This window comes from Bidens hawaiensis, unplaced genomic scaffold, assembly GCF_021521415.1.
Source record: "Bidens hawaiensis isolate Kalapana, Puna unplaced genomic scaffold, B.hawaiensis_p1.1 tig00048053_1, whole genome shotgun sequence".
In the NCBI taxonomy this organism is placed as follows: domain Eukaryota; kingdom Viridiplantae; phylum Streptophyta; class Magnoliopsida; order Asterales; family Asteraceae; genus Bidens; species Bidens hawaiensis.
In genome coordinates, this window is record NW_027498581.1 from 93,768 (window position 1) to 110,996 (window position 17,229).

The following is a 17,229-nucleotide window of genomic DNA, read 5'->3' on the forward strand; positions in this document are numbered from 1 at the left end:
GATGAGAAAGGGATAATCATACGGAACAAGGCAAGGCTGGTAGTAAAAGGGTTTAATCAGCAAGAAGGAATCAACTACAACGAAGTGTTTGCTCCTGTGGCAAGATTGGAGGCAATTCGACTATTTTTGGCATTTGCTGCACACAAAGAGATGAAAGTGTTCCAGTTAGATGTGAAAAGTGCCTTCCTTAATGGTAAAGTCAATGAGGTGGTGTATGTTGAACAACCTCCGGGATTCCCTGACCCAGATTATCCTAATCATGTGTACAAACCGAGTAAAGCTCTATATGGGCTACATCAGGCCCCTCGTGCCTGGTACGCAACCTTGTCCGATTATTTGCTTGAGAATGGGTTCGAAAGAGGAAAGATCGATAGCACGCTTTTTGTCAAGAGAAAAAGGGGGAGATTTTCTACTCGTTCAAGTCTATGTGGACGACATCATTTTTGCTGCATCAAAAGTCGCCATGTGTCAGGAATTTGAAGCAGTCATGAAAGGGAGGTTTGAAATGAGCGCCATGGGAGAATTAACTTTCTTTTTGGGATTGTAAGTAGATCATAAGAAAGATGGGATGTTTATTCATCAAACAAAATATGTCCATGATGTGCTCAAACGCTTCAATATGGACGATAGCACCCCATTTGATACTCCAGTTTGCGTCAGCCACAAACTGGGGGCTGATTCTGACAGTGATGAAGACATTGATCCCACCCAATATCGAGCAATCATAGGTTCTTTAATGTATCTAACTGCATCTAGACCTGATATTATGTTTGCAGTCTGTCTTTGTGTTCGTTTTCAGGCAAGACCGAAGGAATCTCACATGAAGGGAGTGAAGAGAATATTGTGGTATCTCAAAGGCAAGCCTAAGTTGGGATTGTGGTACACGAAAGGGGGAGAACTGGATTTGGTAGCTTACACAGATTCTGACTATGGAGGTTGCAATCAGAACAGGAAGTCAACAACCGGTGGATGTCAGTTTCTGGGAGGAAGATTGGTGTCGTGGCAGTGCAAAAAGCAGACCTCAGTAGCCATTTCCACCTGCGAAGCAGAGTACATGGCAGCATCGAACTGCTGCTCCCAGGTTCTTTGGATACAACAGCAATTGCGCGATTACGCTCTGAATTTCACTCAAACTCCTCTTTGCATTGATAACACTGCTGCAATCTCAGTAACTAACAATCCCGTCAAACACAACAAAACTAAACATATTGACATTCGTCATCATTTTATACGGGATTGTGCTGAGAAGAAATTAATTATGCTTGAAAAGGTTGATTCTTTGGATAATTTCGCCGATCTTTTTACTAAAGCGTTTGACCGATCCCGTTTTCAAAATCTTGTTGAACTGAATGGGATGATCAATCCCGAGTAACCTTGTTTTTCTTTTTTATTAAAAAAAAAAACATCACTATCGCTTAGAATTATGTCGGTTGCTTCAGTTTGAAGGACACATCTTCGGATATGTTTGGTCCTTACTTCTACTAGTAGATTATGAGGATAGTCATTAACCAGATGACTGAAAGTGACCGGGGCGGTTTATGATGGGTTTTTATTCTTTCGCTGAAAAATAGTCGTTCATACTTAGTTAGAAGGACACATACTCGTATGTGGTCGGTCTAGCTGATCCATTGGATCTTCAGGATAGCCGTTTACCTAAAGACTTTGACTTGATCGGGGCGATAGAATTTAAAAATTTTTTTTTTTGGAGATGATATAAGTTTTCAAGTCTATAACTTCGTAAGAAGTTTCAATACAATGTTTAAAAGAAAATTGATCCAACCATGGAAAGTGATAGAAAAACTAATTCTGTGTGCCTAACTGGTGAAGTTATTAGGCCTAAAAGACTCTAGAACAGCCATTGTATGTTAGGGTAGCTTTCTATGGTGCGTAAAAGTAGAAGTGATACAAACTAAATCTCCTCGATTTAATGTGGAGAATCATTCTGAGTTGTGCATGTCTCCATATACATCTTTCCAAATGATAGGCAGAAAAGTGATTACCCAGTCATACACGAGCCCGTAAGTGTTCTGATTCCCGAGAAGATAGTGTCAAGTACCTGCAGTGATCCAGATTCGGGACTTGCAGTTGTCTATAATTTGAAGCTGTGTTCATGTCTTTAATAAAAATAAAATAAAAAAAAACATATATGTTGTTAAGCCTTCGGAAGCTTAGGTTGTTACAAATATCAATAAAGAGGCAAGAAAGAGAACGGGAAGAAGACTCTGAAGATCGATGTGTGCTTACTGTTTAATCAGACACTACGGGTCGAAGTCAACTCAGGGTGACTTGGGGAAAGCCAGATACGCTTTGAGAATAGATATGAGGCATCACAATCTCTCATGTGATGTCCATCTAAAGTTTGAGCTTAATTGAACCTAATCCGTATTACAGAAGCGATGAAAACCATACTAAGTTTTATACCTGCTTACAAGCTGTTTCTTTATGTCATAATATTGCTGAACATGGATCTATGTGACAGCCACTTAATTAGTATGATTCCTGTTCGGACCTCTTCTAAAACATGCAGGTTCCTCGTCAAGACTGAAATTTTATCCCGTTTAATTAATTATCTTTACTGTACTTTATGTTTTATACATTGGTACGTTTTAGTAAACACTTGGTTACTAGTTGTGATTCCTTTCTCTTTAATCTAATTTAAGGCGATGTTGTTTATTAAGAAGTTGGATCAGGCGAAGTCATTATCACAGCGAAGTTGACCAGCGAAGTTGTCACAGGGGCGAAGTTAACCTTAACTTCGCCCATGTATTTTCAAACCTATATAAGGGGTCAACTTGGTCAAACAATTTCCAAACTATCAGAAACACGGCGAACTTATACCCACACTTCTACCCTCGGCGAACTTAAACATTGAATCGAACCTCATTATTATCTGTTTCTTGTACGAGATAAAGGTGTGTAGGATCGGTTTAACCTGTAATTCATATTAATGGTGTTAATCAGAAGCCTTTGTGGTCCGATTTGTGACATAGTTTGTGCAACCCTTTAAACACCCGATAAACTATATGTTTCTACTGTGTTTGTAACCCATTTAGTCTTCTAGATCTCAATAGAACTATCTTTTCATGTTTTGTTGCTCAAATACTTCAAACAAAACCTTGATCGGATCACAGTAATATGCCGTTTCAGTTACAGGCGAAGTTAGGGTTTAGGCGAAGTTGTCCTCAACTTCGCCTTATGTTTAACTTCGCCTGCTCAAGCTTTTATCATTAACTTCGCCTGCTCAAGCTTTTATTATTTAAAAGTTCATTAGATGTTATCATAACTTCGCTCATGGTAACAGGCGAATTTATGATCTGCTACGTCGATGTTCTAACTTAGACCGTTTGTTGTGCAGATATGGCTGCTGTGGCAGGGGCTAGTGGTGCTGGTGGTGACGAAGGTGGTGACAACAACCGACAGTTCTTTCCGGGTCACAACATGTATATCACTTTGGATCCGGATGCTAGTGGTATCGACGACTATCGCGAGATCATCTCCTTCCTCGTTCGCTCACGTATTTTTCACGCCATCACTACTACTCTCCCCATTTCTCTACCAAATATTGAAGACTTTTGGCGAACGGTAGAATATGACTGTAGAGTTGATCCTCCGGTTATGCATGCTACAGTGAACAATCAGGTGGTGCAGTTCTCGGCATATCAAATCAGACTCGCCTTGCAGTTCAGGGCTGAAACTACAGATGATCCAACAGATTTTCCGACTCCATTCAGAGATGGTGCGTTTCTACGTATGGGCTATTCGGGTGCGTTGGGTGACACTCAAAGGAGAAAGGGATTTCTATTAGATCAGTGGCGTTTTCTGATGCACGTGATGATAGTGTGCATGTCTTGTCGTAAAGCTGGTACAGACGGTATGGGGGCAACGATGCAATCTGCAATGACAGCCCTGACTTACAACAAGCCATACAGCTTTAGTCAGATGGTGTTTTATGAAATTGATCGTCAGAGACGCGCGGTCGCCCGGGAAAGATTTTTAATGTACCCGAGATTTTTACAGATGATTTTGAATCATGTAGCCCCTACGCTGCCTCAACGACGTCCTATCCGTTATGTTGAGAGTGTAAGTAAGAGAATCTTTGCGCAATGTAGGTCGTCAAGTGCTCGTAGCAAACCAGAGCTTCGTCCGCGGCACACTACATTGTTTGGCTATTTGGTGAACCCTGCTTATATTGCTCCTCCAGGAGATGAATTTCGTGACCCAGCACCGCAACAGGCTGATGTTCCTCAACCACCTGTACAGCAAGCACTGCCTGCTGATCCTGTTGCAGCTCCGGAAGAACAGGTCGATCTTGAACCAGCCTTTGGTGGGCAAGAGTTCTTTGACATGGAACAAATTGATCCAGCTGCTGAGGTTCGAGCCCCAGTAGCTGAGGCATCTGGTGTAAATGTTTCGATGGTAGCTACGTCTGTAGCGGATTCTGAGAGAACCGACTCTGACTCCTCCACTGATGATATCGCTGAAGCACAACAGATTCTGGTCAGACAAGAAAGAATACATGGCAAGAGAAAGAAAGACTCGGATGACAATGAATCTGACTATGAGGAGGAGTTAGACAAGTTGATACGAAGATCGAAGAAGGTCAGAGCTGGTGAAAGTTCAGGAGTGGGTGAAAGCTCAAGGGTGGTTCGTTTCTCTCCACCCTCGTTATCTGGTATGACTATGGTTCCTGCTTCGATGACTGTGACAGTACCGATCACCTCAAGTGTTCCCGTGGTGACTACATCATCATCATTTGGTATTCCATCAACCACGTTTCAGTTTTCTGCTCCGGAGATAGTTTCCTTGCCACCTCCTACTGTTACTCCATCGAAGGTTGTTGCAAGATTTGTTGAGTCAACGTTGGTAGCTACTGCGGGGTTATCGGTAACAATACCACCCGCGGTTACTGTTCAGCCTGCTTCTGATACTCCAGCCAGTTTGGGAATACCTCCACCTTATACTCCAGCCAGTTTGCGGTTACTGTTCAGCCTGCTTTTGATTCTACCTTGTCTGATACTGAAAGGATAGCTGCTCTTGAACGGGTAGTTGCTGAACAGACAAGAATCAATCTAATCCAGACTCAAGCTATCCAGCGACTTGTAGCAGAAAATCAGATCCAATCGTCCCTCCTTGTTGAGCACGGTAAGCTTTTTGATGCTCTAAAACAATTCTTAGCATCTCATGGGGAGACGAGCTGCAAGGGCGACGAGTTGAGAACCAAGAAGAGACAAGATAGAGACGATGTTCCCAATGCATCGAAAGGTGCAGATGGTGAGTTGCCAAGAACTGAACAAACTCTTGGGACTTCCACATATCAGGGGGAGTCAACTGGTACGGCAGGTGGATCAGGTGGTGAAAATGTCGTGGTTGTGGATGATGAGGAAATGTTGGGTGATGATGATGTGGGTGATGATGATGTGTTAACTATTGAGGAGATTGAAAAGATAGGAGAACAGATTGTGAATGATAGTGAGATAGAAGAAGGAGAAATTGTGGATGATAGTGTAGAACATGATATTCCAGACGTTGACAAGGTGAATGTGAGTCAGGATATGGATGTGTCAGATGAGTCTGAGTGGGAAGAACAACCGAGATGGAAAGAAGGCTATGCTCAGTGGTTTGTTAAGACAAAGAAGCCAGCGGTTCTAACAATGTTAAAAAAGAGTTACAATATCAAGGGGTATGCTGAGTCGAAGAAAGGTATTATTTGTTGGCTGTATGATGAGCAGTTAAAGTTACTTGTGATTAAACGCTTTAATGGGATTCAGTATTTTAAGAGGGCGTTGAGATCTCTCAATACCTTGCCTGAGTGTGAGGTGAAGGATTTGGCTAGATTGAGATTGATTAATAGGTGTGATAACAATATAGCCAGAATAATTGGGAAGATTGTGTGGAAAGAAAGTGTGAAAGAGAAGAAGTTTGAGTTGTTATGTAACATCCTAAAATTTTAAGGTTGAATAAAGAAAGTTATGTTTAGTGATTTCGCGTTATTGATTATTTAATATCGAGTAAGGAGCGGATCATGGACTTAGATTAATTGAGATGGGTTAAATGAGAATGGGCCTTAGGTCCATGGGCTTAAGGGATATAAATATCCCCTAAACCCTAAAACATCACTCATTCCATCTTATTCTCTAACACTCCAAAACACACCCACACCACACACACCGCCGGCGGCCGAGGGAGAGGAACGAGCGTGATCCGAGAGAGAGTGAGCGATTAGTTGTGATTAAACAAGTTAAACGAGATCCAAACAAGCACAAAAAGGTATGATTCTTGATCTTTGAAGTTTAAAGATCCAAGCTTTATAGTGTTTATACGACCGAAAACGGTTGGGGAGCGTAGTGGGTGATGTCGAACCATAACAAGGGTGTTAAAATCGCCAAAAATGCTTGATAGAAACCAAACAGCGGCTGAACTGGGCAACTTCGCCTTCAAAGAGATAACTTCGCCTTCAAAGCCATAACTTCGCCTTCAAAGAGATAACTTCGCCTTCAAAGCGATAACTTCGCCTGAGGCCAAGTTCGCCTAATTGATAACTTCGCTTACGGCCAAGTTCGCCTAATTGATAACTTCGCTTACGGCCAAGTTCGCCTAACTGGTAACTTCACCTGAGGCCAAGTTCGCCTAATTGATAACTTCGCTTACGGCCAAGTTCGCCTAACTGGTAACTTCGCCTGAGGCCAAGTTCGCCTAATTGATAACTTCGCTTACGGCCAAGTTCGCCTAACTGGTAACTTCGCCTGAGGCCAAGTTCGCCTAATTGATAACTTCGCTTACGGCCAAGTTCGCCTAACTGATAACTTCGCCTAAAGCTAAGTTCGCTTAAGGTTTAACTTCGCTTAAAGTTAAGTTCGCCTAAGGTTTAACTTCGCTTAAAGTCAAGTTCGATTAGGAAATAAATTAAAAACCTAATTAAAAATGTGTTTAGACAGTTAATGGAAATAAAATTTTTCCAAGCTCGACCCCAGCCAAGGGCTCTGCCCCTTGGACCCTGCTAGGGGCTGCCGCCCCTAGACCCCGCTGCCAGGGGCGCTGCCCCCGGACCCCCGTTCGTTGTGGGTCATATAAAGATAGAAATGCAATATGAGAAGTGATAGTTAATTGATACGTATAATTGTTATACAGTCAGCCGTGCACAACTGAAGAAAGGGATTACGATTAACGGTGAACGTAACCATGTTCAGGTGAGTTTCTAGCCCCATTCCTTGTTATGTTTTCGGGGCTGTGTGCATACTCGATGTGTTGTTAATACATTTATCCTAAGTGATAAGTGTATACCATATGTGATATGTATGAATGATTGCTTGATGGTACGTGAACGATCTTCGGATATTGCACGTACCGTCAGGTTGTAACGCTATGTATAAGGTAAGTATGATATGTATGCCTATGTGTATGAATGTAATAAAGTTAATAAAAGAAGGAAAAGACGGTTGTATGGTTGTATGGTTACGAAAAGGGTACCGAGCCCTAATAATACTCGAGGTATGATGTATGGTTGTATGGTAACGAAGAGGGAATCGAACCCTACTAATATTCGAGAACTAGGGACCAGACCCTTATAATATATGTGATGTTAGGGACCAGACCCTTATAATATCTGTGATGTTAGGGACCAGACCCTTATAATATATGTGATGTTAGGGACCAGACCCTTATAATATCTGTGATGCTAGGGACCAGACCCTTATAATATCTGTGATGCTAGGGACCAGACCCTTATAATATCTGTGATGTTAGGGACCAGACCCTTATAATATATGTGAGGTTATAGGGCGAAAGGCTCTTTAAAACGTATGATTATGTATGTAAAGAAAGTACGAAGGTAAGAATGAAAGTATATGCACTTAGGTGTGTATGAAAGAAAGTTAAGAGGTTAAGTATGAAATGTAAGAATGTATTGTATGATTATGTGATTAACTAGAACTCACTCAGCGTAGCTAACTTTTAGTATGCACGCAGGTGAGTAGGATGAGGCAGCTCGCTTGAGGAGACACGTGGCACTGAATAAGAGGCTGGCATCGAAAGACTCAAGACGTTTAAGTTTAATGCTTCGTTTATTTTGAAAGACAAAATGATGTTTTAAGACAAGACGTGTTTTGTTACGAAATGTTTTATGAAAGTTTTTAAATTCCGTGAATGTTTTAATTAACTCTGATATTTAGAACTGCGTTTATGAGTAAATCCAACACGAAAGTAGGGTTACCGGTGACGGGGCCTTACAAGTTGGTATCAGAGCGAAGTTCGAGAGATTTAAGCATCCTACATGCTTAGACTCGAACAGAGAATGGGATTTAAGTAAGAAAGGAAAGAAGATGCCAGTTCAAGAATGCCATGTGTCGCTCAAGAAAGATCAGTAAAGGTAAAGTGTATGATTAAATGATATATGTTAATGAGAAAGAAAAGATATGTGAACGTCAGGGATAGGAATATATGATTGTTTGAATTGACTAACTGCTTAAGTAGAACCAGCACAAATAGACTCATAAAGGGAAGTGTATAGGACACGGAAAGTAACGTGATCAGCTAATCACAACTGGCCACTGTTATTACCTGTTAGCCTTGCTATCCTTGTACTAAATAGTTCCTTGAGTGATGATGTTTTTGTTTTCCCTTTTAGAATACGATGGCTGGAGCTGGAGACATTGTTGGAGCTGGAGGTCGCACTGGACGACGCGGCAGGCCTCGTCGTGTCCAGCAACCTTCGGTTGAGACAGCTTCCAACACTGAAGCTGAAGGAAGCGCAGCTGGAAGAAACCCGGAAAACAATGAAGGAGTTCAACTGGATCCCGCAATTCAAGCAGCTATTGTTCAAGCTGTAGCCACTGCTGTGAAGAATATTACTCCGGGAAGGTCTGCTGGAAGCCGTGAAAGAACTGTTGAAGGGGCAGGTGGTAATGGTGGGAAAGATGATGAGGGGGAAAAGGGTGATTCAAGTGAGGTAAGGTCTGTGAAAGTTGATGATAGAAAGAGAGGCCGAGGCGGTTGCAACTATAAGTCCTTCAAAGGTTGTGACCCGCCTAAGCTGACCGGTTTAGGAGACGCAATCGCCACTCTTCAGTGGATAACCGCCATGGATAAAATTATCCGAATCAGCGAGTGTCGTCCTGACCAAGCTGTCGGTTATGCCACCCAATCATTTGAAGATGAGGCTATGTATTGGTGGGAGAGTGTGGAGCAGAGGAAGACCCGAGAAGAGATCAAAGAGATGAAGTGGGACGATCTGAAGGAGTTAGTAATGAAGAAGTTCTGTGCTGACGCCGAGGTTGAAAGGGCGGAGATGAAGTTCCTAAACTTGAAAGCTGGGACGATGACACATCGTGAGTACACTACAGTGTTCAATCGAATGTCTAGGTTGGTACCCGATATGGTCAGCACTGAGGCTAAGAGAATCAAGTGTTATGTGAGGGGATTACCACAGAGAGTCCGCATGTTAGTCAGGACAAGTAAACCTGCTACTTTCGATTCTGCTGTCGAACTCGCAGAGATGGTCTATGCAGACCTGGCTGCGGATGATGTGGTGGTGGGAGACGAGAAAGAAAGAGAAAAAATGGGCCGCTCCTGCTAAACGACCCGGTACTAAGTTATGGAACCCCAAAGATAAGAAGCAGAGAGTGTGGGAGAAGAGATCGTGTAAGACCTGCGGAAAGATGCATGGTGGTGAGTGCAAGTGGGGTAAAAGTTCTGGTGTTTGTCTCAAATGTGGAAAGGCTCATGGTGGGGAATGCCGGATGGGGTCTAATGTGTGTTATAAGTGTGGGAAGGTAGGGCATTATGCCAATGAGTGCAGTGCAAAGCCAGCATGTTACAAATGTGGCAAGACAGGTCACATGGCGAGAGAGTGCACCGATGGTGAGGCTGGAGGTAGTGGGAAGAAAGATGCTGATCAAGCAAGGCCGAGGAATAGGGCCTACATGTTGACCCAAGAGCAAGCTAGACAGATTCCTGATGTTGTGACCGGTACGTTCTTAGTAAACGACATTTCTGCTGCCGTATTATTTGATTCTGGTGCGAATAGAAGTTTTGTAGCTACGACATTTAGTAAACTAGCTAAAATGAAAGGCTGCCGAGTGCCTAAAACTTTTGTAGTAGAAACCGCCAGTGACACTTCGGTTAAAATAACAAAAATGGTTAAGAACTGTAAGATAGAATTGGAAGGACATGAGTTCCCGGTTACCTTGTACGTTATGACCTTGGGAAGGTTCGATGTGGTTTTGGGTATGGATTGGTTTTCTGAGTTTGAGGCTCAGATAGTATGTAAGAGTAGGATGATATGGTTAAAGTCATTGGATGGTAGTGCGGTAACGGTTTATGGTGATAAGGAAAGTTCTGGGCTTAATGTCATTTCGATGATAAAAGCCGAGGGTTTGCTAAGGCGAGGGTGTTGTGCCTACCTGGCGTATGTCGTCAACGCTACGGCCGAGACGAAAGAAATGAAAGATGTTCCTATTGTGCTCGACTACCCAGAAGTATTCCCTGAGGATCTTCCGGGGTTGCCACCGGGGCGAGAGATAGAATTTCAGATAGACTTAATACCAGGAGCCCAACCTGTCGCAAAAGCGCCTTACTGTCTAGCACCGTCCGAGATGAAAGAATTGATGTCCCAACTGCAAGAACTCCTCGACAAAGGTTTCATAAGACCGAGTGTTTCCCCGTGGGGCGCACCAGTATTGTTCGTGAAAAAGAAGGATGGAAGTATGAGAATGTGCATAGACTATCGTGAGTTGAATAAGCTTACGGTAAAGAATAGATATCCTTTGCCAAGGATTGATGATCTGTTTGACCAACTGCAAGGTTCAAGTTGGTTCTCACGAATAGATCTCAGATCAGGCTACCATCAGCTGAGGGTGAAAGAGGCAGACATCCCTAAGACAGCGTTCCGAACGCGGTATGGACACTACGAGTTCCTCGTAATGTCATTCGGTCTAACAAATGCTCCTGCAGCATTTATGGACATGATGAATAGGGTGTGCCGACCGATGTTGGATAAGTCGGTTATCTTCTTCATCGATGATATATTGATTTATTCAAAGAGCGAGTCTGACCATGCTGAGCATCTGAGAGAGGTATTGGAGATTCTGAAGAAGGAGAAGTTGTATGCCAAGTTTTCGAAGTGCGCGTTCTGGTTAAGAGAAGTGCAATTTTTAGGTCACGTGGTTAATCCGGAGGGGATCACCGTGGACCCAGCTAAGATTGAAGCGATAACGAATTGGAAGACTCCGCAGAATCCGACTGATATACGAAGCTTCCTAGGGTTAGCTGGCTACTATAGGAGATTCATCGAAGTTTTCTCCAAGATAGCCGCACCGCTGACCGGTATGACCCGAAAGTCGATAGTATTCAGTTGGGGAAAGTTTCAAGAAGAAGCCTTTGAAGAATTAAAGAAGAGACTCACGCAAGCTCCAATCCTTGCTCTACCCGATGGTGACGAGGATATCGTTGTTTGTGCTGATGCCTCGCATCAAGGGTTAGGTTGCGTGTTGATGCAACGAGGGAAGGTGATAGCTTACGCGTCTAGACAATTGAAGGTCCATGAGAGTACTTACCCGACGCATGATTTGGAGTTAGCAGCTGTAGTGCATGCTCTTAAGATATGGAGGCATTATCTGTACGGTACTAAGTGTACTATTTATACAGATCATAAGAGTTTAAAGTACTTCTTCGAGCAGAAAGAATTGAACATGAGGCAGAGAAGATGGTTGGAGTTGATTAAGGGTTACGACTGTGAGATTAAGTATTACCCCGGTAAAGCTAACGTGGTCGCTGATGCGTTAAGTCGTAAGAATGAGGAAGTCCTTGCAACAGTGAAGTCATACAAGTTGATCATGAACCCAAGTCTTTTTGAAGAAATCATCAAAGTGCAGTCAGAAGTGTTAGTAGATGAAGGGTTAGTAAAGAAAGAAAGAATTTATGGCCAGCAAGATGAGTTGATGGAAAACACTCATGGAGTTAAGACTAGGTTCGACCGTATGTGGATCCCACGCCATGGTGATCTTAGAAGTCGAATATTAGATGAAGCTCATAAGTCAAGGTACTCAATCCATCTTGGAGCTACAAAGATGTACCAAGACTTGAAAAGAGATTACTGGTGGCCAGGAATGAAGAATGATGTAGTGAATTATGTTAGTAAGTGCTTAACTTGCTTACAAGTCAAAGCCGAGCACCAAAAGCCTTATGGGAAGATGCAACCGCTAGAGATACCTGAGTGGAAATGGGAACACATCACCATGGATTTCATAACTAAACTACCTCGTACAGCTAAGCAACATGATACCATCTGGGTGATTATGGACCGTTTGACCAAGAGTGCTCACTTTCTACCCATACGAGAGGCCATCTCGTCAGAAACGTTAGCAAGCTTGTTCATCAAAGAAGTTGTAACCAAGCATGGAGTACCGTTATCGATCGTGTCTGATAGAGATACACGGTTTACTTCGAGGTTCTGGAAGAAATTCCATGAAGCTATGGGGACGAGGTTGAACATCGGTACGGCGTATCATCCTCAAACCGATGGACAGTCTGAAAGGACGATCCAAACCCTTGAGGATATGCTACGTGCTTGTGTTTTAGATTTTGGTGGAAGTTGGGATGATCATCTGCATCTGGCAGAGTTCTCCTATAACAACAGTTACCATTCAAGTATTGGTATGCCACCGTTCGAGATGCTTTACGGTAGACGATGTAGAACCCCGGTGTGTTGGGGTGAGATTGGTCAGAAAGAAATGGGAAGCCTAAAAGTGGTTCAAGAAACGTCTTCAAGGTTCGATCAGATCAAAGCAAGAATGAAAGCCGCTCAAGACAGACAAAAGTCTTATGCAGATAAGCGGCGACGACCAATTGAGTTTAACGTTGGCGACAATGTGATGCTTAAGGTCTCGCCTTGGAAAGGAATTATCCGTTTTAGAAAGAGGGGGAAGTTGAGTCCGAGGTACATTGGACCGTTCAAGATTGTAGACCGTGTGGGTGAAGTAGCTTATAAACTGGATTTACCCGATGAGTTAGAAGGAATTCATTCAACCTTCCATGTTTCCCATCTGAGGAAGTGTCTAGCTGATGACACGTCTCACGTGCCATTGATGGACATTGAGGTTGATGAACAATTGAACTACATCGAGCAACCGATAGAGATCGTTGATCGCAAGGAGAAGCAGCTTCGTCACAAGATTATACCTTTGGTAAAAGTGATATGGAAACACCGCAAGGGATCAGCTTCTACTTGGGAAGCCGAGGATGAGATGCGCAAGTTTTACCCTATTTTGTTTATGTAATAGTTAGGTTTCGGGGACGAAACCTCTTTAAGGAGGGGAGACTTGTAACATCCTAAAATTTTAAGGTTGAATAAAGAAAGTTATATTTAGTGATTTCGCGTTATTGATTATTTAATATCGAGTAAGGAGCGGATCATGGACTTAGATTAATTGAGATGGGTTAAATGAGAATGGGCCTTAGGTCCATGGGCTTAAGGGATATAAATATCCCCTAAACCCTAAAACATCACTCATTCCATCTTATTCTCTAACACTCCAAAACACACCCACACCACACACACCGCCGGCGGCCGAGGGAGAGGAACGAGCGTGATCCGAGAGAGAGTGAGCGATTAGTTGTGATTAAACAAGTTAAACGAGATCCAAACAAGCACAAAAAGGTATGATTCTTGATCTTTGAAGTTTAAAGATCCAAGCTTTATAGTGTTTATACGACCGAAAACGGTTGGGGAGCATAGTGGGTGATGTCGAACCATAACAAGGGTGTTAAAATCGCCAAAAATGCTTGATAGAAACCAAACAGCGGCTGAACTGGGCAACTTCGCCTTCAAAGCGATAACTACGCCTTCAAAGCGATAACTTCGCCTTCAAAGCGATAACTTCGCCTGAGGCCAAGTTCGCCTAATTGATAACTTCGCTTACGGCCAAGTTCGCCTAATTGATAACTTCGCTTACGGCCAAGTTCGCCTAACTGGTAACTTCGCCTGAGGCCAAGTTCGCCTAATTGATAACTTCGCTTACAGCCAAGTTCGCCTAACTGGTAACTTCGCCTGAGGCCAAGTTCGCCTAATTGATAACTTCGCTTACGGCCAAGTTCGCCTAACTGGTAACTTCGCCTGAGGCCAAGTTCGCCTAATTGATAACTTCGCTTACGGCCAAGTTCGCCTAACTGATAACTTCGCCTAAAGCTAAGTTTGCTTAAGGTTTAACTTCGCTTAAAGCTAAGTTCGCCTAAGGTTTAACTTCGCTTAAAGTCAAGTTCGATTAGGAAATAAATTAAAAACCTAATGAAAAATGTGTTAAGACAGTTAATGGAAATAAAATTTTTCCAAGCTCGACCCCAGCCAGGGGCTCTGCCCCTTGGACCCTGCTAGGGGCTGCCGCCCCTAGACCCCGCTGCCAGGGGCGCTGCCCCCGGACCCCCGTTCGTTGTGGGTCATATAAAGATAGAAATGCAATATGAGAAGTGATAGTTAATTGATACGTATACTTGTTATACAGTTAGCCGTGCACAACTGAAGAAAGGGATTACGATTAACGGTGAACGTAACCGTGTTCAGGTGAGTTTCTAGCCCCATTCCTTGTTATGTTTTCGGGGCTGTGTGCATACTCGATGTGTTGTTAATACATTTATCCTAAGTGATAAGTGTATGCCATATGTGATATGTATGAATGATTGCTTGATGGTACGTGAACGATCTTCGGATATTGCACGTACCGTCAGGTTGTAACGCTATGTATAAGGTAAGTATGATATGTATGCTTATGTGTATGAATGTAATAAAGTTAATAAAAGAAGGAAAAGACGGTTGTATGGTTACGAAAAGGGTACCGAGCCCTAATAATACTCGAGGTATGATGTATGGTTGTATGGTAACGAAGAGGGAATCGAACCCTACTAATATTCGAGAACTAGGGACCAGACCCTTATAATATTTGTGATGTTAGGGACCAGACCCTTATAATATATGCGATGTTAGGGACCAGACCCTTATAATATCTGTGATGCTAGGGACCAGACCCTTATAATATCTGTGATGCTAGGGACCAGACCCTTATAATATCTGTGATGCTAGGGACCAGACCCTTATAATATCTGTGAGGTTATAGGGCGAAAGGCTCTTTAAAACGTATGATTATGTATGTAAAGAAAGTACGAAGGTAAGAATGAAAGTATATGCACTTAGGTGTGTATGAAAGAAAGTTAAGAGGTTAAGTATGAAATGTAAGAATGTATTGTATGATTATGTGATTAACTAGAACTCACTCAGCGTAGCTGACTTTTAGTATGCACGCAGGTGAGTAGGATGAGGCAGCTCGCTTGAGGAGACACGTGGCACTGAATAAGAGGCTGGCATCGAAAGACTCAAGACGTTTAAGTTTAATGCTTCGTTTATTTTGAAAGACAAAATGATGTTTTAAGACAAGACGTGTTTTCTTACGAAATGTTTTATGAAAGTTTTTAAATTCCGCGAATGTTTTAATTAACTCTGATATTTAGAACTGCGTTTATGAGTAAATCCAACACGAAAGTAGGGTTACCGGTGACGGGGCCTTACATGTTAAAGCCTCAGAAAGGGAAGTTAGTTGAAGATAAGGAAAGAGGAATGCGAGCTGATGGCAAACCTTGGATGGTGATGAAATATTAGCCGATTCGGTGTTTGAAAGAAGTGTCGATGAAGATAATGCCCAAGGATGTTTTAAAGAGTCTCAAGTGGTGGTACGTTGATAGCCAAACAGCTGAAGCTGTTATGGAAGATGAAGAAAAACATGAAATTCTGAGAGTGTATGATCCCATGCACTTGGTAAATTTGTCTCAAGCTGATTTACAGGTACTAAACGATAAGAAGATATTCTACATTCCTGCGTGGAAAGATGAAGCCATGAAGTACCAGAGGGTGGTATCTGTCTGTGTAAGACAGGGCGTTCATGCTTGAAGACGGGTGACACGAGATTTTTGGGATTGCTAGACACGAGAATGAAGATAGAGATATGAAGTTACTGCCAAGGGGGAGTCTGTTGGTGCATAATGTCAGTAGTTCAGTATCTCGTGTTTTGTATGTGTCTGTAATCGTATTAGATTGTTTGTTTTGGTTTTTGAATATTGTTTTACACAAGTTCGCCTGGGATGTAGGCGAACTTGGAGATAAGCAAAGTTATGACAACTTCGCCTAGTATGTTAGGCGAAGTTGTCGAGGTTATATAAACCTCACTTCGGCTTATCTTGAAATATAGTTTTTTACGAACGTGTTGGTGATTATCGATATCACGTGTTGAAGTGTTGCAATACAATCGTGTTTATTAGTATTGTGACGTGTGTTTGTTTATCGGTTCAACGTATTATCTATCTTACGCTCGTATCGTATTACGTGGGGATTCCGCACCTTCGTGTTACGAGATACTCCTGTGTAGATCCGGCTGGGAACCTACAGTGAGCCAAATATCTCTCACCTTAGAATTTTTGGGTGTGTTGTGTATGTTCCTATTGCACCACCACAACGAAAAAAATTGGGTCCCCAAAGAAGGTTGGGAATATATGTTGGATATGACCGTCTTCCATCATAAGATACCTTGAACCTTTAACAGGTGATGTATTTACAGCACATTTTGCTGATTGCCATTTTAACGAGACAACGTTCCCGGCATTAGGGGGAGAAATGAAAAAGCAAGAAAGAGATATATCATGGTGTGTGCCATCATTGTTACACCTAGACCAAGATCAAAACAAAGTGAGACAAAGGTTCAAAAAATAATACATCTTCAAGGAATTGCAAATCAGTTACCTGATGCATTTACTGATATAAACAGGGTCACTAAATCTCATATACCAGCTGCTAATGCTCCAGCTCGAGTTGAGATTCCAAGCAAGAAAAATAATAATAATAATAATAATAATAATAATAATAATAATGCACCTCATGAATCCCAAAAACGTTTAAAACGTGGAAGGCCAATCGGTTCAAAGGATAAAAATCCTCGAAAAAGAAAGGGCTCTGAAAAGGATACTGACCCTAAGGATGGAATGATTGACAGAACCTTCCATCAGAAAAGAATAAATAATATAACATTCCCTCAGGAAGAAATAAATGATTCCAATAAGGTATTGTCAATCAACTATGGTCAATCACATATAATGTGGGATCGAGATGAAATGGAAAATATTGATGATATATTTTCTTATTCTGTGGCAAGTGATATCATGGAAGAAAATGATGACCCTGAACCAAAATCTGTAGAT